Raw genomic sequence first — 27929 nt, forward strand, 5'->3', positions numbered from 1 at the left:
GACACGATAGCAGAGAAAACGGACAATGACGATAGTCAACGAGCCTGCGCAAACAAGCTGGAAATCAAAGCTTTTAAACTAAAGGCAGATGGGATACAAAACTACCGCAACTTATTAGGCTAAATGTCGACAAAAACAGCATAGATTTTTGCTTAAACTATAAACAAGAGAAGGCTTATGTTTTGCTGCTAGAGCCAGCAGGCCTATGTCAAGTGAAATAGCCTAGGCTAGGCCTATAGCCTACAAATATGTGGTTGTGAATTGCATGGATATGGTTATGGTTATGGGATTTGGCAGACGCCTTTGTCCAAAGCGACATACAATATGTTCAAAGCAAAAAACAATACAACAACAATTTAACAGGGAACAGATCTGTTCCCTGTTAAATGTTAAATATTGTATTGTTGGTCAAACTATAATAAGGAGAATAGCAATAATAAACAACAATGTCATTTCAATCAATAGCCTAATAAAATAAGCAATTAATGAGGGGGGAAAAGCAATAATAAACAATAATGTCCATTCAATCAATAATATAAAAACAATAAAATGGTAAGACTACATTAAGGAGAATATCAATAATAAACAATAATGTCAAATTAATCAACAGCCTAATGAAAACAAAACAATATTATACAAACCATAACGCATAAGAAGCGCTTAAAGAACTAAGTGCATGTTGAACAGGAATGTCTTTAGACCCCTCTTAAACGGCCCAAAACTATCACAGAAACAGAGAGCACTGGGCAACTCATTCCACTAACATGGAACCACTGAGAAAAAGAGTCTTAAATTAGACCTAGCGTTTATGACTGGTCGGCACAACAGATGCTCATCAGAAGACCGCAGTGGGCAGTTGGGGATGTACGTCTTGATTATCGAATTAAAATAACTAGGGGCAGATCCAGTCAGTGTCCTATAGGCCAAAGTGAGAGATTCAAATTTAATTCTGGCTACTATACAGTAGGGAGCCAATGGAGAGTAACTAGGAGAGGAGTTACATGTGTCCTCTTTGGCTGATTGAAGACCAGGCGTGCTCCAGCATTCTGAATCAGCTGTAATGATCTTATTGAATATGGATATGACAGCAGGGATGGGCTGTAGTGCCTATGTCTGATAGATTTTTGTATTTCTATGTTTTGGGTTAAAGAAAATGGCTTTATATTTGTTTACATCTTTTTTGTGTACTTTATTGGTGTGTATTTTACTATTTAAAAAATACAGAAAAATACTGAGACATCATAGTCAAGTCAAGTTTATTTATATAGCGCATTTCATACACAGAGGTCATTCAATGTGCTTTACATAAACAGAACCAAACAATAATAACAAATAAAAAGCATAGAAAGGCAATATAGTCAAAGAATAGTTAAAAGGTAAAGATCATAATAAAAAGAAAACATAAAACACGAGGTAAAATAATTTAAAAATAAAGGATAATTAGTAAGCAAAAAACAAAGGCAAAAGTAGTAAAAAAAGTAATAAAAGATAAAGTAGAATAATTATCAAGGCAGATTCAGAATTTGTAACTCTGCACAGTTAGCAGAAAGCATCTGAGAACAGTTTGGTCTTAAGTCTAGATTCAAAAATGGGTACAGTTGGGGCCTTTTTGATGTCATCCGAAAGTTGATTCAGCTGAGCCACATAGCAGCTAAAAGCTGCTTCACCATGTTTAGTTCTAACAGTAGGTTTTACTAGCAGGTTTTTCACCTGGGACCTGAGAGGACGAGAAGGTGTGTACTGCTGAAGCATGTCTGACAGGTATTTAGGTCCTGCTCCATTTACTGATTTATAAACAAGCAATAGAGCTTTAAAGTCAATTCTGTGACTTACTGGAAGCCAGTGCAAGGACTTAAGAATTGGAGTAATGTGGTCAGTTCTTTTAGTTTTTGTTAGAATCCTAGCTGCTGCATTTTGTATCATCTGAAGCTGTTTAATAGTCTTTTTAGGAAGGCCTGTGAACAGTCCATTGCAGTAATCAACCCTGCTGGAGATAAATGCATGAATGAGTTTTTCTAAGTCATATTTTGACATCAGCCCACTGAGTCTGGCAATATTTTTGAGGTGGTAAAAAGCTGATTTAGTTGTCGCTTTCATGTGGCTGTTGAAATTTATATCACTGTCAATTAATACACCAAGATTTTTAACTGTATCCTTTGCCTTCAACCCTTTTGTGTCAAGGAGAGTGGCAACCCTAAGTCTTTCCTCCTTTTTACCAAATATAATTACTTCAGTTTTTATCATTTTGCACTTTTTGCATTCATCATTTTGCACTTTTTCATGCAAAATGAAGTGCAAAATGATGAATGCAGCCTCTGAATGATGCTGACTTAAGGCCACCACACAGACACGGCAAGTGACGCAACAGCGATTCATGGCAGGCGACCAACATAATGGAAATAGTTGCCTTGGTCTAACCCCCCCCCCCCCTTCTATTTTGTCAAAGCAATTTTTATACGTCATAATAGAAAACTGCTGTCTGGTCAGATCACCAACCGTCACAATTGAGCTGAGCTGGTGTCACGGTCAACCGGTTCACATGAATAGTATCTAGCTTTTGGCTTTAGTGATTGCAATCATGTGCATTCATGGAGTCTGGGACTAATGAGAATGTTTCCAGTGATGACGTTCTTCCGACTGTGAGCGTTCATGTGCTTCTTATATGTAAAAATCAGTGTTTCAAATCCAGTCTGATTCAATATCTGATAGTATGTCAGAAACTTTTGTCAACTTTTGTCTTCCAGTGTGAGCAGTTGAACATAAGCCTACACTGTGAGCACATCAATTGCAATCCAATAGACACGTGTGGTGTTGGTTACTATGTCGTATGCAACAGAAAAAATACAAAGTATCTGCCTGATCCTCCTTAATCAAGCATCTTTTTGTGAGATTTAACACAATCATCCCATTATCTGTTCCAGTACAGCATTGACTTTCTTCTGTTGGACTGATCAACAGGCTTCATCGATGATGTCTAAACAGCAGACTTTTTAAAAATGTGACTGTGCTCAAAGACATCCAACTGAAGAAATCCAGGGTGCACACACACACACACACACACACACACACACAAACACAAACATTCATTACACCCCTTCTCTCATACCCCCTACTCACTCAATACTTACTCATCCACAGTCATAAGTTGCCTGTTTTTGGTCAAAGTATTGAAGTAATTTTGGAATTTCTGATGTCTATGTGGTATTTTTGACTTACTGGAGTTTTATTTGGCTAAACGTTTGGGATAAAATAGCTGGTATATGAAAAGTTTGCAAAGGAATGTCATACTTGAGTATTTTATTTTCATACATGGTGTGGTTACTGTAGTTTTTATTTTATGTTGATGTATTTAAAATGAGGGTGTTTGGTTATCTGTATGCTATTTTTGCTCATCCCTGTATGACAGGAAATGTGGTTAATCTACAATTTACTCTCCATATGTTTCTTGACAGATCAGACATGCATGGGCCTATTTTAGACAGAAAAGAACCTCAGTTTCATTATTGTTCATGACATAATTCATGACTAAAAAAATCCTCATACAAAGCAGGTTTGATGATAGTATATAATGTGTGTGTGTTAGGGGTCGACCAATTATCGGCCTGGCCGATTATTAGGGCTGATATTTAGCATTTTTATAATAATCGGTATCGGTGATTTTTTCCACCGATAAGCCGATATTGAAATGGATAAAGAAGGAAACGCGCTATTTTGTCTGTAAAGCGTCTCTCACTCTCTGCATTTACTACTCTGTGGTCAAGAGCATTGTCCCGCCCACTACACCGTCTGATTTGTTAGTTAGCACGAATGCAGCCAATCAGGATCGAAGACTGAACACAGACAAAGTTTAGGATTCTCACTGAGGCAGACTGGGCTTCAGTGAAGACTGGGTTTCACACTGAAGTTACAAAAACACCACTTTGTAAGCTATTGTCTCTTTGATCCGGATCAATAAGTAAAGCACCCACTTCCTTCATTTAGCGAATTCCCGATTAGTGCACGTTACTGATGCTGTTTACTAGTTAGCCCACAAACTCGGGTGCTGCGCGTCGGGAGTTCTCTGCCTCCGCCTCGTTCGTTAATTGTGAATAACGGGACACCTCGGCGGACATAGTACAGACAAGTCCTAAATTATGCAATAGCGAACGTCAAAAAGTCTAATTGCTCCTTTTTGAATCGGACTGTCAGAAAAGATTACATGCACCAAGGGCCAACCGTAATTAAACCGACCTGAACAAAATCGCGTCATGAGCTGGCTATTAACGTGCCTTTTAGTGTAGCTTATAGCCTACAAATAGACACAAATTGCATGCTTAAATAGCCTAAGAACTATTTTAAAACTGTTTTGTTAAACTATTCAACCGTAACACTTGCCATCACGCATGCACCTCTCCCTCTCCCTCTCTCGTGCACTCACACACACGATGGCAAAGCATCCTCTTTGTGACAGGTCCCTTAACAAGCACATAGCCCATTGTGCAGGCCTACTCTATGAAAATAATTGCTATCACTCAGCTCTTGGATTAACATGATACACAGGATTTACACTTGCAAAGTGATGCAAGTTGATAGACAATTGTGTATCAAAAGAAGAAAGAAAAGTTTGCATAATTAAATGATTTTTAATTACATTTTTTACAGCATATAGCCTTTACTATCTACCCCCCTTTTTGACAACTGACATATCGGTTTTACATATCGGTTATCGGCCTCCTGTTTTGATAATAATTGATATCGGTATCGGCCCTGAAAAAAACATATCGGTCGATCCCTAGTGTGTGTGTGTGTGTGTGTGTGTGTGTGTGTGTGTGTGTGTGTGTGTGTGTGTGTGTGTGTGTAAAGTGGCACAGATGGTTTGGTCAGCTGCCCCTCTCTGCAACTCTTCGTCCTTTAATCTTCTCTTGTTCTGCACTGTTCTTTCATGGTAGGAATGGGCTTCAGTCTCACAGCCTGAAGGGAGGAATAAACAAGCACCTCTGGGAGAGGATCTAGACAGGCATGCAGTGAGAGGGGGAGGAGAAGGGCAAAGCTAGGGGAGATGGGAGCCTCTCGCTTTTTTGATGAAAAAGCACTCCATATCTACACTGGAAGCAGAGATCAAAATACTGTTTTACTAAAGCCGTCCATTTAGAGTATTGCATTTAAACGACGGCTGCTTGTAAGGTATGTGGTTGAATCATTGTGTACCTTGAAATTATAGCTTACAAAATACCAGGCTCTGTTGAGCATGTTTTTTTTTTTAATGCTTTCCTTGTGTCATCTATTTTGATGAAACCAATTTGATGTAAATGAAGGACTGAAAGTTTGCACCCAGGAGAAACAAGCTGAAGTTGAACTACTGTATTGACATTTATAGTTTGTTCATTTGCACTGCATCCCCAGTCAGTTTTTATAATACAATATGCATGAGGCTGCCTGAGCTCTTGCCGTCTTTCCTGAGGGCGCCGAGAGGAGGGTCAGCCTTAGGGGAGTTTCATTTGATCAGCTATCCTGCAGTTGTTTCAAAAGACTTCAGAGAAATGAATCCGGCTTATTTCCATTGGGAATGAGTCGACAGTAAAAAGCACAGATGTTGTGTTTGAAACTTTGACCTTTTTTCCCTATTCGCTGCTTAGCTATGCTAACACTTATTTTCTTCCCTTTCGATTTTGTGTGGGACTGTTTCGCTAGCAGTCAACTCCGCTTCTGCTTTCTAAACATGTCTATGTCATCTTACTGTAATACCAAAGCAACCCCATGTAACTCAGGCATCATCTGTGTAATAAACATAACACAAAACTGTTTTTGTCCATCTGTTTCAGTTCAAATTAAATGCAAATTATTATAATTAGAAGTATTTACATAATTGTCAACAATGTCATGCTCCTGAAATTCCTAAATTAACTTTTTGTACAAGAGAATGTGAATTTATTTCGGTAATACCTAAAACACACATCTGATCTTTTAAAACCATGACATCTTTCTGAAAATATTCAAAATAATGGATGATCATATTATCTGAGCTGACAAGTACAATAGCACTCATGATCAGGGCCTTAGCACTCATCCTCCGTAACCACAACACGTGAGAAGGGACGTTTTTAAGTCAAAGAAAACAAGCTTACATACGCTACATAAATTAAACCATGACCCTGATCTCCACCAGTCTTAATGAGGAGCTCCACATTTAAGTGTGTGAAAACCCATACATTTTAATCCCATCTATGATTAATTAATAAACTGTTGACAGGCGAGTGGGAGGCAGGTGAATTTTAATGACTGTAAATCAGACATGAGCTCAGAAGGGCAGTTAATGAAAATGACTGACACTTAAGATTTATTTATGCAACCCCCACATACTTTGTGAACATTTCAGTATTCACCATGCTTTACAGTATCCTATAAACTATATATTCTGTGTTGGCCTGTTTAAGATGTCAGAATAAGCTCTAAAACTTTAGCTTCGGAGAAAAGCATTGCACTGTAGTGAGGTCATAAATGTCTGCCTGTGTTTAGGTATTATTTTGGTGTATTGATGGTTGCCCACGTTTCAGCAGCCATGTGTACTCAAACCCACCATCTCCACCACCAAAAGAGTTCGACTTGGAGCAGGTCTACCCATACATGAATTCCTTTGTAGCACAACAGCCAAGTGAGACACGAGAAGCAACGAGGAACAAAACATTGTGCCAAAGCTCCATTAATAAAACACACGCCACACACACTGTCCAGCAAACATACTGTGCCCAAAATCCCTTTCCAGTGAATAAGCAGTTACTTTTGGAAGCAAATCTTTTGTCTCCCTTCACACCAGCTCTTGTTTTTCTGTTGAAAATGAAAACAAGGCAATGTGTGATTCATTCAGTTTCTTCCATCTGCTAAATTACAATCCTGCGGCTCATGGACTCCGGAGATAACTGCATTGTATTGTAATAATTCAATGCAGTTTTCAAATCAAGATGATAATTCTTTCAGTGTTCCAAGGGGGACAAATAGGTTGTGTCACTTTGGTGCTGAAATTGCAGGCATGGCATATGGGTGGAAAGGGAATTATCAAAATATAGCATCTGACAACAAAATACAGCAACTGCAAAAAGGACTGCAGACTGCAGCCACAACACAGTGCTCTCTGACAGGGACCGACACTTGGTTGGCAGTGTCTAACAACAGAGCTTCAACACTAAGGTGGGGATCACACTGCCAAACGGCAGCGCTGGCGTAACGCTAGTGTTGAACAAGCTGAGCGCTTTCAAAGCGCAACGCGAGCGTTAGGGTGGTCCTTATTTTAAAAGGTTGTACTTTCTGAAGTCTGAACCCCTAAGTTTATTTCTTTTTCATTGAAAATTAACCAGAAAAACTTTCGTGTAAATCAATGAAAATTTAGAGGTAGCTCAAAGAGGTTGAAATTTCTTATAAATAGCCAAATCATCGCATTTTTACCATTAAATTATGGCTAGCTGTCGATTCTTCTATCAAGTCTCAATGACTAGTTTTGTTCCATTTTTGATAAAAGCTATCAATAAAAACTAAAAATGAAGCCAGGTTCACTAGTTCAGTTCATAGAAAAGCATGTTTGGCGAAGTCTCTGGCCAGGGTTCTGAAGTGATTTGCAGGAGTCAACTGCGCAGGCAGGAGTCGTGCAGGATTCCGCCATACCCCCTAAAAAATGTGTTAAAGATGAGGGACCCTATAGACAGGACCATGCGAACAAATTCAATGGGAGTGCGCAAGGTGTGCTAATTTCCTCAGATCAGAGACATTTGATCTGATATAAGAGTGATAGGCGTCGGAGGACCACGGGCAGAGTTTTGAGAGCTTGATCGGACAGGCCGTTATTTGCCGCGTTGGTGGATGCACCATAAAATAATGAGTAGAGTAACGGCCTGCTGGGATTCCGACTTGCGTTAGAACAGCGTTGTACAACAACAGAGATTAGATGTCGAAATTGCGAAATTGACAGCCCGAAACACACGGTGAAGTTCGACATCTAATGCACCCTAATTTAGCAAAATAAGCAATTAAAATACTGTAGCTAACTGCGGTAGCTAATGGCAAGAGAAGTGGTGAGCAGCAACAAATTATAAGAGAGGATTCCAAGGAACAGAGCAGAGCTAAACGCTGGTGCAGGTGCTCCCTTGAGCTAGGGAAGGGCTTTAAAGGACAAGTTCGGTATTTTACACTTTTTGGGCGATTTCTTTCGACCTCCAGTGAATGCTTCCTTAAATACATTTTGTGATCACCACATAGATTATATTTTGTTACTATTTCATGTAGACGTGGTCTCAGATGAGATGCCGAGACAGGATAGGGTGGTGGCACCAATCCAGGGAAAGGGGAGTGAGGGGAGAACCAGGGATGTGGTCCCTGGCTGGGGAAAAACGCGGGCTCGAACACGGTTTGCGCCGGCATTAGATGATTGGGAAAGGGAAAAGGTAGCGACGCGATCGCTACGGGGCAAGGGGGAGGAGGTTGAGCAGCACCCTGTGTCTGTAAAGAGATAAGTGGGCAGGGTTGATTAGCAGGAAAAGAGAAAGAGGCCACAGTAGCGGAAGACAAGGTAGAGGGCTGCACACAGGCTGCCATAACTGGCTGAGTTGAGTGAGCAGGGGGATAAGGCTGATATGACCTGTCTGATTGAAGAAGGAGGCGTGGCAATTCCGCCACGGCCTCCCGAACTTCCGTTTGTAAACGCCATTAATTTCTGAATGTTGCCTGGTTATAATAGTACTTATGTTTAAACTTTCACTGAAAATGTCTTAATGTTTGTCTCATATCATACAGCAAAACTGTTAAGCTTTCTCAAGAAAGAAGAGGCATACTGCTGAAGTTGAGCACATTGAATAGTATTGCACACTGACTCAGACAACTGTTCACCAAGTGTTCAGTGGTCATTCCTGTGTGAGATGGCATTAAATAGAAGAAAGTTGTATTTGATAACCACTCAGGATAATATTACAGGAGCAAAGCTGCCTTCTAAACAGCAGGTCCTTAGCTACTTCCTCTATTGTCATTTGCAGCAGAAAGAGACAGTTAGGTTAGCTGCTACTAGAACAGTGGAGAAAGTGGAGGAATTCTGAGATAGGGCTAGAATTCCTCTGCGCCACAAGCAAGATAGAATAATGAAGGTTGAAAAACCGTTCACAGAATGGACGGCAAAAAGAAGGTCAGAAACACAGCAGAAGAAAGATACATGTTTACCTCAGACTTTAATGACATGTTTGATGTTGCCCATGGACTTTTATTAACTAACTAAGTCAATTGAGCTACCTCTAAATATTCTCCAAAAGTCATAAAACTTAATGTTTTTCAACAATATAATGTCTTAACTTAATGTTTTTCAACAATATAACATATTCAGGGTATTCATTTTTTCAGGTATTCATTTTTTCTAGCAAAATAAAGACCACCCTAGCGAGTGTATTCAATTGTCAGTTTAGTTAAACCGTTTGTGTTGCTTAGGAACGAGATAGAACTTATTATGGTCTGAGTGTTGCGTTACGCTTGCCGCTGCCGCTTGCCAATGTGATCCCCGCCTAAAAGTCACCACAGAACAGATGGAATCCATATAAGACCTATCCATACCTCACCAAAAACAGTGTGCTGTGAACTCAAAAGCTGATATGAGCTTTTTCTATGCTAAGGCCTGAGGTACATAAAAAACATTTGAAAAACACAAGGCACAAACCCGTAACCTGAAGTAATTGAGAAAGGTACGGTAAGTAGGTAAGTAAGCCTTTAACTCTTAGGATGTGGTTTCTGTTTGGAGAAAACCAAAGGAGGCATTTCATCCCAAATGTCTGTTGTCAACTGTTTGGTTCTGTAAGCTTATGAGCAGCCCTTTCAATGTCAGCTCAACATGGAGTCATGGATGTGTGACAGACACACAATATGGAACTACCTGACGAGACCAGGTGCACTACTAAAGCAAATATTAGGCTTTCACAGTTGTCCGTATATTTCACAATAGTCATGTCAAACACATTGCTCTAAAACCATTAGTATAAAATAAAAGGCTTTTCAATGCTAGCACAATCACCACAATTAAACCAAACCTTTATGGGAAGATGTGGGCCACAGCACAAAAACTACATTCTTAGCTTTGACTTTTAAAGGGTTGTCTCTATAGACAGCTCTGCTGTTTAAACTGTTTGAGCTATATGAGTTGCCATACATGGGTCTTGTGAGATTTGCATACGTGACCTGTGTATGTGTAATGTTTGGTATATTTGTTAGCGGGAACTTCACGCATGCATCGAGGTATTGTCACAGTTTGTGAATTTCAATAAACGTAGAATAAACGTTCATTTGACTTGAAACAGTCAAACAACATGGTGTCAGAATTGGGATGTTTCCCGGTGTGAACACACTTCTTGGACTTCTTTGAACCGAGTCAGAAAGAAGAACAGTAACGTTTGAAGTCACCACCGAAGTAACTGCTCGATTAAGAAAATGGCAGATGGATTCATATGTCCAGACCCACTCGTTTTCGATGGAAATGTGGCAGAGCATTGGCGCAAGTTTGAACACAAGTATGCACCAGCAGATCCCAATGTCTGAAAAGAAAATGTAAAGACATATGCATCCCAGAGACAAATGTGATAATGGAGAGGCACAACTTCAACACCAGACACCAAAAAGCTTGGGAAACAATCAAGCATTTGTGAGTACACCGAGCTAAAAACTGCAGCTTTAGTAAATTAGAAGATGAGCTAATCAGGGATAGACTAGTCTGTGGAATTAGCAGTGATAGTGTCAGACGCACTGTGCTCAAAGAGTCTAACCACACACTGTCCAAAGGTATACGCATCTGCCAAATTAGTGAACTCACAGAAAAACGTAGCAAAGCTCTCTCTACAGAAAAAACAGTGACAACTGCCAGTGTAGATGCCATTCAAGTAAAAAACAAAAGATTCAACAGTAAAATGAAACGCTAAACAAAATCAGACAATTCATCATAAATATCCAGCTGCAGAAATTGTGGGGGAACTCACCCAGCGAAACGTGAACAATGTCCAGCCTTTGGCCAACAATGCCACAACTGTGGGAAACGGAATCACTTCTAAAAGCAATGCAGGTCTGCAAAATTAAACAAAGCAAACAGACAAGTAAACCAGCTGTGTTCTGAAACACTCTTCACAGTGTAACAAATTCACAGTGATGGTATATTCACCATTGGAGGCTTGTTTTTATATAACGATCAAGACAAAAACACCAATTATGAAAAGGAAGGACATTGCATTGTGACTGTAAATGACAAAAACCTCAAGCTGAAAATGGACACAGGGTCCAAATGTAATGTCATGTCCCCCTGACCCCACCCGGTCTCGAACCCGTACTTTGGGGTACTACACGTGCAGCTTGACCGCAACGGCAAAGAGCAACGCAACGCCCATTGGTATGGCAGTCAGAGTGCATACTTAACCGTAGGGGTGTGAATTGGCAAAAATGTGCCGATTCGATAGTATTGCGATATTTGGGCCACGATTCAATATTATTGCGATTCTTAAGATATTGCGATACAGCAAGTATTGCGATTCGATTCTGTGATATATTGCGATTCATGTCCCCCATATTATTCAAAGGCATTACAAAAAATGAGGAAAATAAGACAGCTCAGCTCACTTCAAATGTCACATTTATTATCTTCTGCACATTAAGTGAAGTGCAAAAACTTTGTCCTTGAACATTCAGGACACAGGACCTTATTACAGGACAGGACATATTTTCTCTCTGAATAGGAGACCTCTCACATGAATGGTGAGCTCCCAGCACATAACTTAAAATTATTTAAATGCAATAGAGTAGCATAAAGCAGACATAATAGAACATAAACCTGAGCGTAATCATATAAATAAGAGTAACTTAGAGCTTCAATCAAATTGAGAAAAATAAACAAAAATGTGTACTGCTAGAGTCCAGTCCTGTTGGCTGCAAGGTCATCAACCAAAATTCATTTGGGAATATTGGCATTTTTGTTTAGAAAAAGGAGTTGGTCAACATGCTCAGATGTTAAAGTACTCCTCTGGGCCGTTACTATATCCCCTGCAGTGCTCTTCTTTCTCCTCGAATATCATTTATTCTCTCTCTCGAATATCGATCAAGGCCATACTTCTTTAAATTGGGAAGACTGGTGTGAAAAGAGGCAGATGAAGAGTCTACAGTTTCAATTCTGGGAGCTTGTGATGTCAATGCAATTGGTGATGTTCTCTTTGATCAGGTCTTTCAGAGAAGCAAACTTCACTTTGTATTGTCAATCATTGTCTGCACTCATCCCCTTCTTCTTTGCAAACAATAATGTCAACTATGCTAGATGGCTTTCCATACACCTTAGTCTTTTTACAACAAACACATCCTCAGTTGGCCAATGAATTTCAGCAAGGGAACTTTGTGGTCCACAAGACCCACAGAGTTTTCCGGATTGGCTTTTGATCAAGCCCATGAACAGGCCAATGCAATTGTCAAAGGTGATGGTGGTGCCATTGGAATAACTGAGAACCCATCAGCCCTAATGTGTGTCTGACAAAACCAAAGTACCACCTAACTGGAAAAGCTTCCTAATTGTGACTTGGTGTCCAGACAATGTGGTGATTGTGACCAAAGAAGAAAATGTTCTTTGCATAAACCTGACAGCCTGGAAGGCCTAAGTCCTTGCAACCATGAAGAGGCTGACACTAGAATCTTTCTGCATGCCCTTCATGCAGTTGCGTGTAACCTGCATTGTGTGCGATTCAGCCCTGCACACGCCCGGACTCGAACCCGCGAACAGCAGCACCTTGGATTGAGAGTCGAGCGTGCTGACAATTGAGCTTGAGGCGTCGGGGAGTGAGGTTTACCAACGTTCCACACACACAGCTAAGCTACATGCGCGCAGAAGAAATCTGTGTTCTCTAATCTATCCAATCCCAATCCAAGTCAAAAACCAAGGATAATGGCTTTCAATGGTGGCCATCTTGGAAAATGGCAGCCATATTGGATTTTATGCGTGGCTAATGTGCTTTTTGGATAAAGTGGATCCCAAAGAATATTTGTGCCAAGTTTGATGCTTGTATCACAAAGTGAACGATGGTTTCACTAATTTGCCTCACTAGATGGCAGTGTCGGTAAAATATTTACGCGAAGGGATCACATACCTGTGTCGCCTCAGTGATTTTCTTAGCCTTTTCGGAGTTCGGAGGTAGCTTTATCATGTTTGTTTGGTCCAAGGTGCGTTGATTTGGGGGTAGGACAACAACTTAAACTCCGAAAAACCAATGGAGAAAACACAAAAGTAAAACAAATAATTAAATAATTAAATATCGCGATACGTTGAGCTACTGTATCGATATATTTTTTGCACGCAAAATATCGCGATACTGAACAGAATCGATTTTGTTGGCACACCACTACCTCCGTTAGCTTGATGCAGATGTCAGGTGCCACCATCTTTTCTGTCCTTGATGCAAAGAGCTCCTTCTGGCAAGTCAGACTGGATGATGCTTCATCTCTCCGCACCACATTCACAACTCCCTATGGCAGATTCAAGTTCCTGAGGATGCCGTTGGCCATGGAACAAATCTTTGCAGGATATCCATGTGGGTTGTAAAGGGCCTGAGGAGCATGAGAAGAACCTGAGAAAGGTGTTGGATTGTGCCAGACAGGTGAAACAGACTGAACCTAAACAAATGCAAGTTCGGACTTAAAGAGGTGAGCTATGTTGGACATAGGTTCACGGACCACGGACAAGCAAATCCTACAAAAATGAAGGCAATCAGTGAAATGCCACCTCCGGAAGATAAGACGGCCCTGCAGCGATTTCTAGGAATGATAAATTACCTAGGCAACTTACAACACCGCTACGCCAACTGCTGCACAAGGATGTGGTGTGGATCTGGTCACAGCATCAGCAGGATGCCCTTGATAAGCTCAAGACGTGCATCAGTAGCCCACCTGTGCTTCACTATTACAATGTGAAGAGACCAGTGACAGTTACATGAGACGCATCCCAGCATGGTCTAGGGGCTGCCTGCCTCCAAGATGGAAATCCTGTTCACGCACGCTGACCCAAACGAAGATACGCACAGATTGAAAAAAAACTACTTGCAGTGGTCTTCGCCTGTTACAAGTTTTATGACTACATCTACGGCAAGCTAGTCACCATTGAGACCGACCACCAGCCCCCGATTATCATCCACAACAAGCCATTCTATGCAATCCCAGCACGCCTACAGCGTATGATGTTATAACTGCAATTCGATCTGACCATCACCTACAAAAAAATAAAGGATCTCTTCCTGGCTGACACCCTTTCCTATGCTCCGAGGTGCAGTGTTGACCCACAAAAGGCAGAACAGCCAGAGTTTGAGGTCATGACAATTCAACTAATATCTCCACGGCGTCTCGAAGAACTTCACGTCCAGACAGCTGCAGAAACTGTTCTCCAGAAACGTACTTCCTTCATTCAAAATGGATGGCCAAGACGCGTGTGCAGTGTACCTACAGAGGTGAGACCGTTTTTCAGTTTCCGTGATGAACTCACTATTGAAGAAAACATCACGTGAAGGTGGTACACATGGGACACCCAGGGGTTGGAATCCACAAAGAGAAGGGCCCACCAACAAAAAGAACTACTAAAACTGCACACAATTCCTGACCTGCCCTGGTCCGTATAGTCGCCATAGATATATTTGTATGGAAAACCATACTATCTAGTGCTTGTTGACTCATACTCTGGATGGACATTCTGCCAGTAATGGAGCCATTGCCACCAAAGATCACCACACACACACCAACGAATTGGACACTCCACAGCACACACCTGATCTGACACTGATTGAAAATGCTGAACAAGCACTACCAGTACAACCAAGTGCAGAAAAGACTCCCACATCCCGCAGCCGTGGGTGAAGCCACATCAGTAGGAGATGCAGGCCAGAAGCTCAGCTCAGTCCACCACACCACATATCGCACTATGTTTGGTAGAGTCTCCAAGCCAAGTACATAAACTAAACAAAATGTAGAATGTCAGAAGTCAAATGCCATATTTTTTCGTTGAGTTTTTTTTTGTTTTTGTGTTGCAATGTTTAAGGCATCTGGCAATGCAGTTAGTTGTAAGATACATACACAAAATTCTATTGTCTAATGCTACTGTGATCATCTGAAATTATCTTATAAAGTAGGCCTATACAGCTTCATGTTCAGATGTAAATGTTTCTGTTTTTCTCCTGTTTGGGGACCGCGGCTAAAGCTGGCATGGGTCTCGTGAGATTTGCATACGTGATCTGTGTGTGTGATGTTTGGTATAGTTGTTAGCGTGAACTTCACGCATTTATTTAACTCTTACACAGTCAAACAACATCTCTTGATCAATGGATGAATATCCCAATCCCAGTACAGAGTACACATAGTGTAGATTTTTTTTAAGGCAGCATTCCAAGAGGGATAAAAGCTTGTGACAAACATGTCAATGCATTCCAATTAATTGTACAACAAATGTGTTTTGCCTCTTGTGAAATGTGAACAAATACATAATTCCAGCTTTGACTGAGGGCCACACTATATAGTTATACACAGTTGATTACTTTCACTATGGACACTTATTGATAAAAAACCTAAGGACATTTATCCTGCAGAGGAGTTGCTGCTTACATCTCGTGACAGTGCGTCTTCAACTGTGCTTCATCTGCGCCTTTCGCTATTGCCCAGGTTTTTCTTGGTCAGTGGGGTAATGCTATTTAGATTAGTGTAAGATAGCGATTTTTAGATAATACGCCAGACCACACCTTAATTGCCCCACCCCTGGGTGCATTGTTTAATAAAAGAGAAGGGGATAGTGAAAAATTTGATTGTAAGATAGGAATAAACTTTGCGTTGTGATAAGAATATGCTATGCGCTGCGTTTCTGATCGTCAAAATAGGGCCATTGTGTCAAAGGACCTACTACAGTAATGTTTTGTCTACACATTAGGGGTCGACCAATTATCGGCCTGGCCGATTATTAGGGCCGATATTTAGCATTTTTATAATAATCAGTATCGGTCATTTTTTCCACCGATAAGCCGATATTGAAATGGATAAAGAAGGAAACGCGCTATTTTGTCTGTAAAGCATCTCTCACTCCCTGCATTTACTACTCTGTGGTCAAGAGCATTGTCCCGCCCACTACACCGTCTGATTTGTTAGTTAGCACGAATGCAGCCAATCAGGATCGAAGACTGAACACAGACAAAGTTTAGGATTCTCACTGAGGCAGACTGGGCTTCAGCTGTAGCCTACGGAGCTATTTTTCGAAAGTAAGTAAGGTAGCCTACATTGCTGAAGTTGCAGTGAATCACAATCGTCTACACTGAAGTTACAAAAACACCACTTTGTAAGCTATTGTCTCTTTGATCCGGATCAATAAGTAAAGCACCAACTTCCTTCATTTAGCGAATTCCCGATTAATGCACGTTACTGATGCTGTTTACTAGTTAGCCCACAAACTCGGGTGCCGCGCCTCCGCCTCGTTCGTTAATTGTGAATAACGGGACACCTCGGCGGACATAGTACAGACAAGTCCTAAATTATGCGATAGCGAACGTCAAAAAGTCTAATTGCTCCTTTTTGAATCGGACTGTCAGAAAAGATTACATGCACCAAGGGCCAACCGTAATTTAATCCGACCTGAACAAAAAAATCGCGTCATGAGCTGGCTATTAACGTGCCTTTTAGGCTCTCAAAAGTGTAGCTTATAGCCTACACATGGACAGAAATTGCATGCTTAAACAGCCTAAGAACTATTTTAAAACTGTTTTGTTAAACTATTCAACCGTAACACTTGCCATCACGCATGCACCTCTTCCTCTCCCTCTCTCGTGCAAGCACAGCCCATTGTGCAGGCCTACTCTACAGGGATGCAAACAGAGGTATGGTCAAAAAGGAGTGAGATTATCGAAGCCCACGCCCCCACAGGAAATATCATATAATTACATTTTGCCACCACCTCTGCCGGGGCGGAGTCAGAAGGGTGGCACAGGCCACCCTTGAGATTCGATTGGCCACCCCCAAATCTTAGTCTACAACTGGCCATTAACATGGTCTAAGGCAGGACCTTTCTTGATGCACTTGCAGCAGTTTGAAGTATCAGACGTCAGAAATGTAAGTGGCAAACAAGCTTGCCTTTATTGGCCTACAGGCTACTGCTTGTGCTAACACGCAAAGATATCTATTTACCTATTGCATCTGCCAGTGCCTATTTATCTAATCACACACTTAAGTCGCCGACATTTGAGAGGTCATTAAGTGTTAACTGTAGGCTAGGCCTATACTTTTGTAAAAGTGTTTAATGGTAATAATGTCCTAATGTAATGTTAAGAAAACTTTTCATTTATGGTTCATCAAGCTTAGGCCTACTCACTAAACACTCGTCGCATCTAGGCTACAGGTAGCGATATTCTGATGACATGTATGACCATTCAACCAGTCAAGCATTTGTTGTAAAATATTGAAATTATTGGAAGTTTACATAGCTTAGGCTAAACTGTATGCTTATTTCGTCCCCAATACCTGTTTTATTCGTCCCGATGAGGAGGGATAAATGAAACATTGTGCACGTTCCACTTTTGCTTATAATAATTAAATAATTCCTGAACGCAGTAGCATTTTCCATAGTAACTGGCCATCTGGCATACTTTTTCCTTTTTTTTTTATTGGCCGAGCCAGTCTTTATAAAGTTCATTTTCCATAGTAGCGCGTGACAACAAAATCATATGCCTGCGTTCTGTTCCCAGAGCTTTCTCTGTCTTGACCTCAATCTCCGTTTCAACCTGTAACCAAGACCAGTTCCAATTTGTTTTACAACCCTCATTCTTAACTGTTAGTGCCTCACTCTCATCAAATTCTCTCATTCTGTAAATGAAAAGTTGCATATATTAGCCATAGTGTTACCCTAGACCTGACAGTATCATAACAGAGTGCAAAATAGTTCACTTCACTTTGCCCCCTTTCTCAATGCGCCCCAAAATAACATTATTCTGCACGAAAATGTACAGTTAAAATGTATCAACAGTAGTGCGGTCTGTCTGGATAAGCCCACACATCAGTTTCTCGCCCTTATGTGGTAGGTGTCATTGAAAATAAGTCAGTTCGTCACTTGTCACTTTGGGTGGCTCATTAGGCTACTAGACGTCAACAAGCTGCTAGCCTAAACAAGTACGTTACCATTAGGCTACACGTTGGAAAGGGGGTAGAGTTGGATATAACGTTAGGCTTAGAAAATAAATGGAAGAAACTGGAATCCATGCATTTCCACAGAATTATTTTTGGAATCTGATCCCTTATCATACCTGTTCATTCTTACTCGTTGCTCGACTTATCGTGACTAAATTCAAGATGGCTGAAAACGCTAAACTTCGTGAAGATACTGTCTGTATAAATCGTCTTGTAAGTAAACTACCAGTGCTTTTTCAAAGTTCTCAATGTCTCATTTTAAATGTCAGGGCCCTCGGAAGTCTACCAATGAAGTGTGGAGATACATAGCCTCGTAAATGGGTGTAAAACAGTGATTTATTTGCATGGCTAGCCCGATGCCGAAGCACCACTATTGAAAAAGCTGTTGGTAGCATCGGCTAACTAGCGCCAGATTTTGGAGTGCAGGGGACAAGCCGAGATGGGCTATGAGACATACGTTCACACTCAGTATCATGTTTCAATACACTTTAGGTCAATATCACACCGGAATTCTCCTTTAAGCAATATAGCACGAGTGAGAGTGGGGTTGGTCATGGATATTCCCACGGGTGTTGTTTGGCCGTAGCCACGAGGCCGGAGGCCGAGTGGCGCAGGCAACAACAGCCGTGGGAATATCCATGACCAATCCCACGATCACGAGTGCTATATTGCTTATATACAACAATTCTACAACAAACTAAATAATCTGAAAACACCCCATTATTGTTTAAAAATGTTAATTTCGACATCGTTCTTACGCATCAAAAAATAGTTCCCTTTTTAATAGACAGCATCTTGGTTGCTAGGTAACCAACATTCCAGATCCCTCGTTACGGGTCTTGGTGGTTTACATGTCTTCTTGAAAGAAATGTTGAAAGTCGGGCTGAAATCACATTCATATCTAGGTTTGCTGAATGCATGTTACAAGGACAATGGGCCATGTCATGTAAGGGACATGGTACTGCAAAAAAACGGAAACATTGTCTACATTGCAGAACCACTCAACTTTATTAATTTATGGTGAATAAATGTTATATTACTGTGCACAGCCTGACGTGACGATGCTAGCACGTTAGCAGCGGTTAACTAATTATGCTAACGTTAGTCTCCTCCAAGTGACAATCATATTATACACAATGCTGGCAATGCTAAGAACAATTAGCATCCTCGTTTATCTTACTTACATTGAGTTGACTGTGTGGCTTAATCCACAGATGTGGTGAAGCACTGTTTCGTTATGGTTTGCTAAGGAGTAACCCATTGCTTGAAATAGTGGAGAGCTGGGATGAGAACATTGTGTCAAATCTTCGCATTGTATCGCGGAGTGATTTATTATTAGCTGTGCAAAGTCTGAGTTGAAATGTCCAGGGATATTCCAACTCATGGAACGTCTCTCGGCCAATCAGAAACAAAAAAATAGTTCCATAGAACCCAATTGTTGTATAACTAGCACTAACCTGGCAAAGTTATTGTAAAGACTGTAATGACACATTAGGACAACCTAAACATTACACAAGGCAAATGGTAGATATTATGTGATTAGAAGACATCAAATATGGTTAACCTTACCTTTCTTGCAAAAAAGACCAGGCGCGACACAAAATTACTGGATCCCGGACTGATAGATGTAACGTTAAATCCTTGCAGTGAGTGCAGTGAAGTGCAGCCTTGTAGCAGTAGGATAATGGTGCGTAGCAAATGGGATTTTTACGTGCGCAGCTTTTTGATTTAGTGTTGTCTTACACTTCCTATGTTTCATGGACTGTAACGGTAGGCTATGTGTTTATGTAGTCATTTTAATACAGAATTAACTGTGATGAAATTATAATCAACCACATTTTTTTACAGCATATAGCCTTTACTATCTACCCCCCTTTTTGACAACTGACATATCGGTTTTACATATCGGTTATCGGCCTCCTGTTTTGGTAATAATTGATATCGGTATCGGCCCTGAAAAAAACATATCGGTCGATCCCTACTACACATAGCCTGAATCACTACCACACTTGCAACATAAACACAAGGGAATTACAGTCCTTTTTTTAGAGCACTGTCAAGAAACCAGAACCTATGATGGGCCTAAAACGTGCTGGCTGGATATAGACCCCATTGCCCTACCACAAATACATACCATACATTTCCTGTTTTTTTATTTATGGAGGTTACATTTGGAGGTTTTTATTTATGCTATCTATAACCAGAGAGAGAAAGATAGATCGCATCTGAGAGATGCATACACGGTTATAAAATATTTGAATTTGAGCATCCACGTTATAACATTTTAAAAATGAATTCCTTTCAATGATCAGAGTAACTTTATTGCGAATAACCTAAATAACTGTCACTCGTGGATGTGGGTGTTTGCAGCACTCCTACAGCATCCTGCCAGTCCTGAGTTACAAATAAAAACATGTATTTGTTGTCTCGGAAGATATCAGCCAGACCATATAAATCACCGCCGAATACCTTATAGGACACTTACTGGATCTGCTCTCCGCTACTTGAATTCCACGGTCCAGCTCTACATCCCCAATCGCCCACTGCGGTCCTCTGATGAGTGTCTGCAGTGTCGGCCATCCATTAACGCTAGGTCAAATTCAAGACTCTTCCTCGGTGGTTCCTCTTTGGTGGAATTAGTTGTTTAGTGTTGTGTTCCTGCGATAGCTTTGGGTCTTTCAAGAGCGGTCTAAAGACTTATCTGTTATACACCTAATTAATTAATTTTTAGAGTTATGGTTTGTATATTTATGGGTTATGTTTATTTTTGTATCGCTATTATTGTTATTATTACTAATCTGCTTAATGTAGGCTTACCAACTTTTTAAAACGGTTTACTGTTAATTTTAACTACTGTAATAGTTTGGACAAGTCGGTTTGGACAAAAGCATCGGCTAAATAAAAAAAAAAACATAACCACAACATATCCACATTCAGTTAAAACTTTTGTGTTAGGTATAAAATAAGACATTAGAAGTTGAATTCTTCAAACCAGCATTATACATAGCCCCTGCCTCCTTGTTTTGAAGACAGTCTCATCCTCCAAGGTCATTTTCTGATTATTATTGGGGGAGGACTGAGCTTTTTTATTCACTGGCTGTGTACAGCTCTGATGGGCTGACTGCTGCTGGGAACAGCTTTTCTCTCTGGTGATCTTTAAAATCAATCTAGTGCCAGTCACAATCTTAAATCCATTTCCCAGGTTTTTAAAACCAGCTCAATGAGACATACATGTATTAATGGGACCTCCACCAAGCCGTCTCTCTCTTTTCTGAGGCGAAGGAATGCAGTCTCAGTGATACTGAAGGGGAAAAGAATTAAAAAACACTACTGCCCCAGCAATGCTTTGACAATGGTGTCCTGCTATGCCTTCACAAAGGGAACTAAAAAAAAATCGAAACATGGTCAATTGTTGGTCCTAAGCATTGAAATGGATCAAATTCATTGATTACCAGTCATCGTCACATTGTCTCTTGATAACATGATTCGAGATGTTTAATGTTGAACTGATGGACCATGTGTACAGGGCCAAGGCCATATGAAATATATGATTTTTTTGCACAACCCTTCCTATAAGACATCGTATTCTATATTCTCCTTGTAGCCAGGTAACCTCATAAAGGTTTGGAGCTTCAATAAAAAGCACTAGAAAAAAACTACAGAAGAGGATAATATTCCCCCCTTTGTCTATTGTACTGTCCAACAATAAAAGGTTTTTTTTTTTTCATCAGTTGAGGTACACTTTGTGCATCACTGATGTCAGACTTATTATTATATTTTCTATCGGCAACTTAATCAGAATGCTAACATTGTGAGTTTGATGCTCATATCTTACGTCAGCAAAAAATGAAATCAGATCCTTTTTCATTATTCTGTCTGTCTCGGACAATAAACTCGCTACTTTGTATTTTGTTAAGTTGAGTCTATCTATTACAATATCAAACTCATATGCCTTTCACACTTTGAAGCCTTAAATAAACAGTGTAAGACTACAATTCTGTGTTTAATGAGTCAGTAATGTCATCATATAATATATGTGTCATATATGTCATTATTACTATTAAATTCAAATTATTTTTTATTCCATGGGATTATGTTGAGAATCGCCCCAAAGTCATTTTTTTGTAACTCTTACGATTAAGTACTGTAACCATGACTTATCTTCTTTAATTATTTGTCCCTCCTTCTTTTCAGTGGCTATAGTGACTATAATGACCAGCTGCTGGCTGTGTTGTATGTGTGTGTGTGTGTGTGTGTGTGTGTGTGTGATATTCCTCATTGGTCCTCATTGTCAGTAGGCTGTATAAGTGACCAAGCCTAGCTCCTACCCAACAACCTTTTGCCCGTGGAAAGCAGTTCCATAAAGAGCAGCATGATGAGGAGCACAGAAAACAAGATGAAGTCCATGTGGAAATTTGGTTGTAGTGTGGCCACATCAAGACAAATGCAAGTGGCAGGCGACACCGTTAGTTTTCTCCGTGATGGTCTGAATGGAAAATCGGTCATTGTGGGAAGGGTTTTGCTGGGACTGACCCAGGCTGCCTGCAGACATGCAAGTGTGAAATTAATATGAAAGGTAAGCAGCTGATAACATGGCACTACAAAAGGCTGTATCATCTCCAAAAGGCTGTATCAGCTTTTGCCCATTTTCTTATTTTCCCCAGCATACTCATCTGGTGTTCTTGTTAAAAATAGGCTACATGCTGTATGACCATCTGTTTTGTTGTACCAGTCTTCGCTAGCAAGAAATTATGTGCATTCTTAGGCTTCACACAGCATACAATCTTTGCATTTCTAACTGCAGAGAATTTTTCCAGGAAATTTTCAAAGCAGGGCTGCTCGGTGGCTACTAGAGTCAGATTTTTGGATGTAGACTTTTCTCCTTAAATGGCCAGGACTGAGAACTGAACTTCGCTCAGCGCCATTTCTGTTTTCAAAGCTCACGTGTCTTTTTTTTTTTTTTTTTTTTTTTTTTACTAAGCCTGATCGCCCACTGTGATCACCCTCACTAATAGTAAATGGGTTATTTCTAATGTTTACCTAGCAATTAGGAAGAACTCAGTCATGACTGTGAGGTCTGTTGCCATAGTTACACTAGGGTTCTAAGGACTATCATCTGGTCCTCGGATCGACCAATCAGGAAGCAGAGCTGAGGCTGCAACATAAAGTAAAGATGCACATCTTTCAGGAACACGCTAGTAAGAAACAGAAACAGATCCATGAGTATAAGAAAGTACTTCAGGGTGGCAAATAGGGGACTGCGCCCAGCCATGGCGGACGACGAGAATCATGTCGGAGGAGATACCCAGCAGGAGAGGCAGGTGAGAGCATCAACCATTTTGAGACTTAACTCCTTATCATTGTTCCCTGGTACTGTTCCATGGAGCAAGGCTAGCACATTTTAGTAAACAAGATAAATATCAGATAAAGGGTCAGTTGCCAAATTATGAAACGATCGGAGATTAATAGAGCAAGTATGGCTATGTGGATAGCGAGCATTTGTAGGAGCAAAAGTGGGATGAAAAGGTTTGGTCATACTTTTCAAAAATTATTATCAAAGGCGGCTCAGATACATTTTTCTCGTCCCAATACCGCGATCAAAGACCTCCAGCCTGGCTCGTGTTTGATTTCTGGTCCATTTTTCCTCCGAAATCTCGCAGCGAACGAACAACAAAGTTAATTTGATCTGTCTGTGCATGTGTACGAGCCTTTGTGTTTGTGTGTGCATGCTCGACATTGTATGGACAAAATTTGGCCTAGATTAATCATAGTGCTCCAAATCTCATTATTCGGAACATCTGAGGGAGACACATCTTCAAAGGCTCTATTGAAGGGCTTTAAATTCAGGCCTTGACAAGATCAAAGGCCTAAGAAATGGGAATGAATATTTGTTTGCAGTCAGTATGTTTGGAGAGGAGACTTGAGTGTGGTCAGTGAATCTGCGTTATGGTGAAACAGCAGCCAGCGCTTCACGTTTCCTCTGCATCCCTACCAGACGGGCCGAGAGCCTGCCAATACCACGATATGATGTCAGTCAGAAGAAGAAGACCCCCCCCCCCCCCCCACATCATCCACTGAGGGGGGGCTGGGGTGGAAAACACAACAAGAGAGGAAGACATGGAAGAGAGAAGATCCACCGACAGCTGAACCCAGTTGTGATTAAAAATGGCGGCTGGGCATACTGCAGACTGCGTAACACAAGACTCAATCTGTCGAAAGACAATCGGAGTAGCCAACAGCCCAGCTCAACAAAAACAAGTACCCGACACCAAGGTAAAGCCTATTGGAGATGGTAGGTATGCCATCCGTATGACTTTGAAGCCGCTAAGAGCGATAGCCGTTGATTTCTACGCACATGAAGTTGCATTGTTCGTCGCTAATTTTTTTGCATCTGTATTTTTTCCATTTGTTGTGAATTTCCTCTTGATCTGTGGTCATGGTCCTTTCATGGCCCTCCTGCTCTCAAAAGAAGCACATAAATGGTCTTGATCACTTCATGTGCACCCAAGTATTAGAGATAATGGCAAGCATTCAGGCGTCTTTGTCTGTGAATTCGCTGAACTCAAAATCTACGACCATATCCAGAAGATTCAAAATACTATGGCTTGATGTCACTTTTCTGTTTCTGAATCAACAAAGTACAACAAACGATTGTTATTCCATGTTTATAATGTCATATTACTATGATTGAATATGATGATTTTAGTCAAGAAAACTATACTCAGAAATATAATAACAAATCAGCTGGATGCTCCAAATCATTTAATCCTCTGTGCCTAATCCACTCCTGGGCTTGTTAGTCACAATATATTCAACTATGACAAAGGACATCAGCAGGACTCCAGAATATATTATGCCAGTCTTTTGGTTCTTCGACTCTTTCAAGAGTTGCGCACACTTAAAAGGCCAGACTGCGATACACTCAAGGCAGGTTTTCTTTTCTGATGTTCTGATTATTTAAATAATTATAAAACAATTATTGAGTGAAGGTTACCTTATTTCATTCTCTGAATGGGGTTTTCATACAAAATAAAGGCATGTCTTTCTAAAATCTAAAAACATGTTGTGTATGTGTTGTGCTAATATCAAAATAAAACAGCAACCATACAACTCAATCAGATATAAATAAGTCCATTTGTACAAGAAGCTTATATCACTACCTTTTGTGGCAAAGACATAGCATTCGATATTCAACTTCTAAAAAGGCTATTGTCAAGTGAGTGGACATGTCTAAAGATAAGCCAATTTCAAGCATGGCCAAGAAGAAGGGAGTAAATCTACACTGGCAGCTGTAACAAAAACCAACAGAAAGGATTTTTTCCCTCCTTGTTGAATGTGAATAATGATATGAGGTCCATTTTCAGCAATAACTCAAAATAGTTATTTTCAAGACATGAATCAATGGAAGTATCCACAATATACAACATTGATCCAATTTTATTGATGTATTAAACTGCAATATGTATCTCATATATTTGTAGTAATATTCATATCAGAGGAATTGGCTAATACTAGGTTAACATCTTATATTATTAGATAATGTCAAACACCAAACACCAAAAGTCACAAAAGTTTTTACTGATTAAAAACCTGATCAGCCTAAATAAGACTTCATTGCGTTAGTTGTAAGTAGATGGGACTGAAAAGCAAGACATGAGCATCATACTGCTCCATTTTAGTATTATGCCTCCTCTGTAAAATGCTTTGTGAAATTATATTGGCTATTTACAATCAAATAAAAATGATGTAATACAATTATTCATGTGGGCAGGCCATCAGGTGGCCTATCCACATATTTTGGTGAAACAATGTAGATAAACTTATCTGCATTCACGTTCTTTAAATCACAGTGATCAGAGTCTAATAGAACACCTGCAAGTTTCATTCCTCCCCTTCAGTCTCATTTAATCTAATTTAACTGTCACAGCTGTCATCGCCAGTTTATTGAGGGCTTGGGTTGGAGATTATGCTGTCACAGTTACTGAAATGGTTAGGCTATATCAATGGGTACATGAATTGCTGACACACAGTTGAAACCTTGGAATGTCTTTTGTCTAGATTCTTTGAGGTTGCCATGAAACTGTCACAAAGGCCCTTCTCACCTAGTCCTTAAAGGCTATTAATTCTCAGATCCATGCTTCTCCTATAAGATGTTTGTTCTTATAGTTGATAAGTTGGATGTGTAAAATAACCATATGAGAAAGCTTTTACTCACCCTACAAATAGCAAAGCCTAATTCAAAACATTTTCACACACTTAAATCAGGCTCTTTGATTTGCTATAGCCTATACTGTCTGTAGAAAATTAGCAATAGACACAATAAACTAATAGCCTACTGAACTTGATTAATTAAAAAAAATTACCTGAGGTTCCTTTGAACTCGAGTCTTTCTTCTCTGACATCTTTTCACTCTGTAAATGACAGAAAAGGCATGCTGCTCACAAAATACTCTCAATGTGTTGGTTATTGCAAATTGATGTGCCTATTCTCACTGTCCAACGTTAACTGCGGTTAAGTTAGCTTGAAATTAGATATGTGTTGAAATAATATGAAATTAAATATGATCTTAATTGCAACAATTTAGCCTTTTATTGCATTCAATTACAGTTAATATCTTTTCACACCTAAATACAAGTATGAACATCACACTTTGTGAGTAGTTTGTTCAGCGTTGATTGAGATAGAGACCTAACGATGTTTTAAATTTCTGGCGAATATCTAATTTCAAGCTCACTTAACCGCGGTCCAACGTTAAGCCATCTTTAGCTAAGTTGATCGATCTAGACGGCACTATGAATGAATAGCACAGTAATGAATCATGATCGGCTAATTTTCACAGCTGACGTTCATTTAGCATAGAAAAGGCCTACTTTGTTTCCTTTATCACTCAAGATTAAGGCTGCAAATGTGAAAAACGCGCAAATTGAGTGACCATGCATTTCTTAGGCCTAACCGTGCGGTTAGTTACGCAGTTAGTAACCGCAGTTAGCTAGGTCGCCCTTTCCGCTAATATTGACAGTGTTCCGCACTGCTCATGATGACTTTGAATTCTAATTTATGAGACTACGTACTGCAAACGTTAAATATTTTTTTCGGAATTAGCCTCCTGACTCTTTCCTGTAGCCTACCTTCGTCCATCCCTGGGCTGAGCTGAGCTGAGCTGAGAGGTAGCCTGCGCGCGCTTTGCAAGCAGCCAAGTTCACGACAACCACATGACTAAATGACATTGGTTATGTTTATTTCCAGGTGGCACATAGGCTATTACTATGTTGTGATTGTGAATATTGTTACGAAATTAGGAAATTAATACGTTTATTTATTTGGCCTTTTGTTTTAAATGCAACAAATGAAGATTGATCCACGCAGTTAAAATTTGAACAATCCACTGGGATTTGCGCAGGCCCTGGTCGGCCACCACAGTTTTATCCTATGGTTTTATCTGGCAGATAAGAGTTCATCTGGAATGAATTCCCATAATCTCAACTCAGATTATAGATCTGCCAGTTTCAGGCTGCGTGCAAGAGATGTAAAACATTACATCACTGCAAGATGTTCTTTTTCCCCCCAGTTTAGAACAGAAATTGAAATCAGAAATGACCATGTTCACACTGAAGTAGACCAGAGACTAATAAAGACTTTATATCACTAATTCAATCATGGTGGCATTTCACTGTGATTTAATGCAGAGAACAGCAACTCCCTGTGGACACATTTTCATTTGTTCTTTCTGCACTGCATTGCGTCAGAGCAGATGGTCTGGTCACAAA

The 27929-nt window shown here is 40.2% G+C and overlaps 1 protein-coding gene and 1 long non-coding RNA gene across 3 annotated transcripts in view; one reads left to right on the forward strand and one right to left on the reverse strand.

Annotated features, from left to right (window-relative positions):
* Window positions 1–5532: 5532 nt before the first annotated feature.
* LOC121704869 lies at window positions 5533–27384 on the reverse strand. Its single transcript, XR_006030671.1, has 4 exons — window positions 27291–27384; window positions 26526–26573; window positions 10971–11055; window positions 5533–6804 (listed from the first exon to the last, which is right to left on the reverse strand). It is a non-coding gene; the product is annotated as an uncharacterized LOC121704869 (long non-coding RNA).
* The window catches only part of axin1 (axin 1), a 47045-nt gene continuing 41729 nt past the window's right edge, over window positions 22614–27929 (forward strand). Inside the window, exon 1 of one of the 2 annotated variants that reach the window (XM_042085359.1) lies at window positions 22614–22738. The gene's annotated coding sequence lies outside the window, so the exon portion shown is untranslated. Of the gene's footprint in view, window positions 22739–23341; window positions 23484–27929 lie in introns of those variants that run through there. The other variant, XM_042085358.1, reaches the window with a different exon arrangement.

Source organism: Alosa sapidissima, chromosome 3 (genome assembly GCF_018492685.1).
Source record: "Alosa sapidissima isolate fAloSap1 chromosome 3, fAloSap1.pri, whole genome shotgun sequence".
In the NCBI taxonomy this organism is placed as follows: Eukaryota; Metazoa; Chordata; class Actinopteri; order Clupeiformes; family Clupeidae; genus Alosa; species Alosa sapidissima.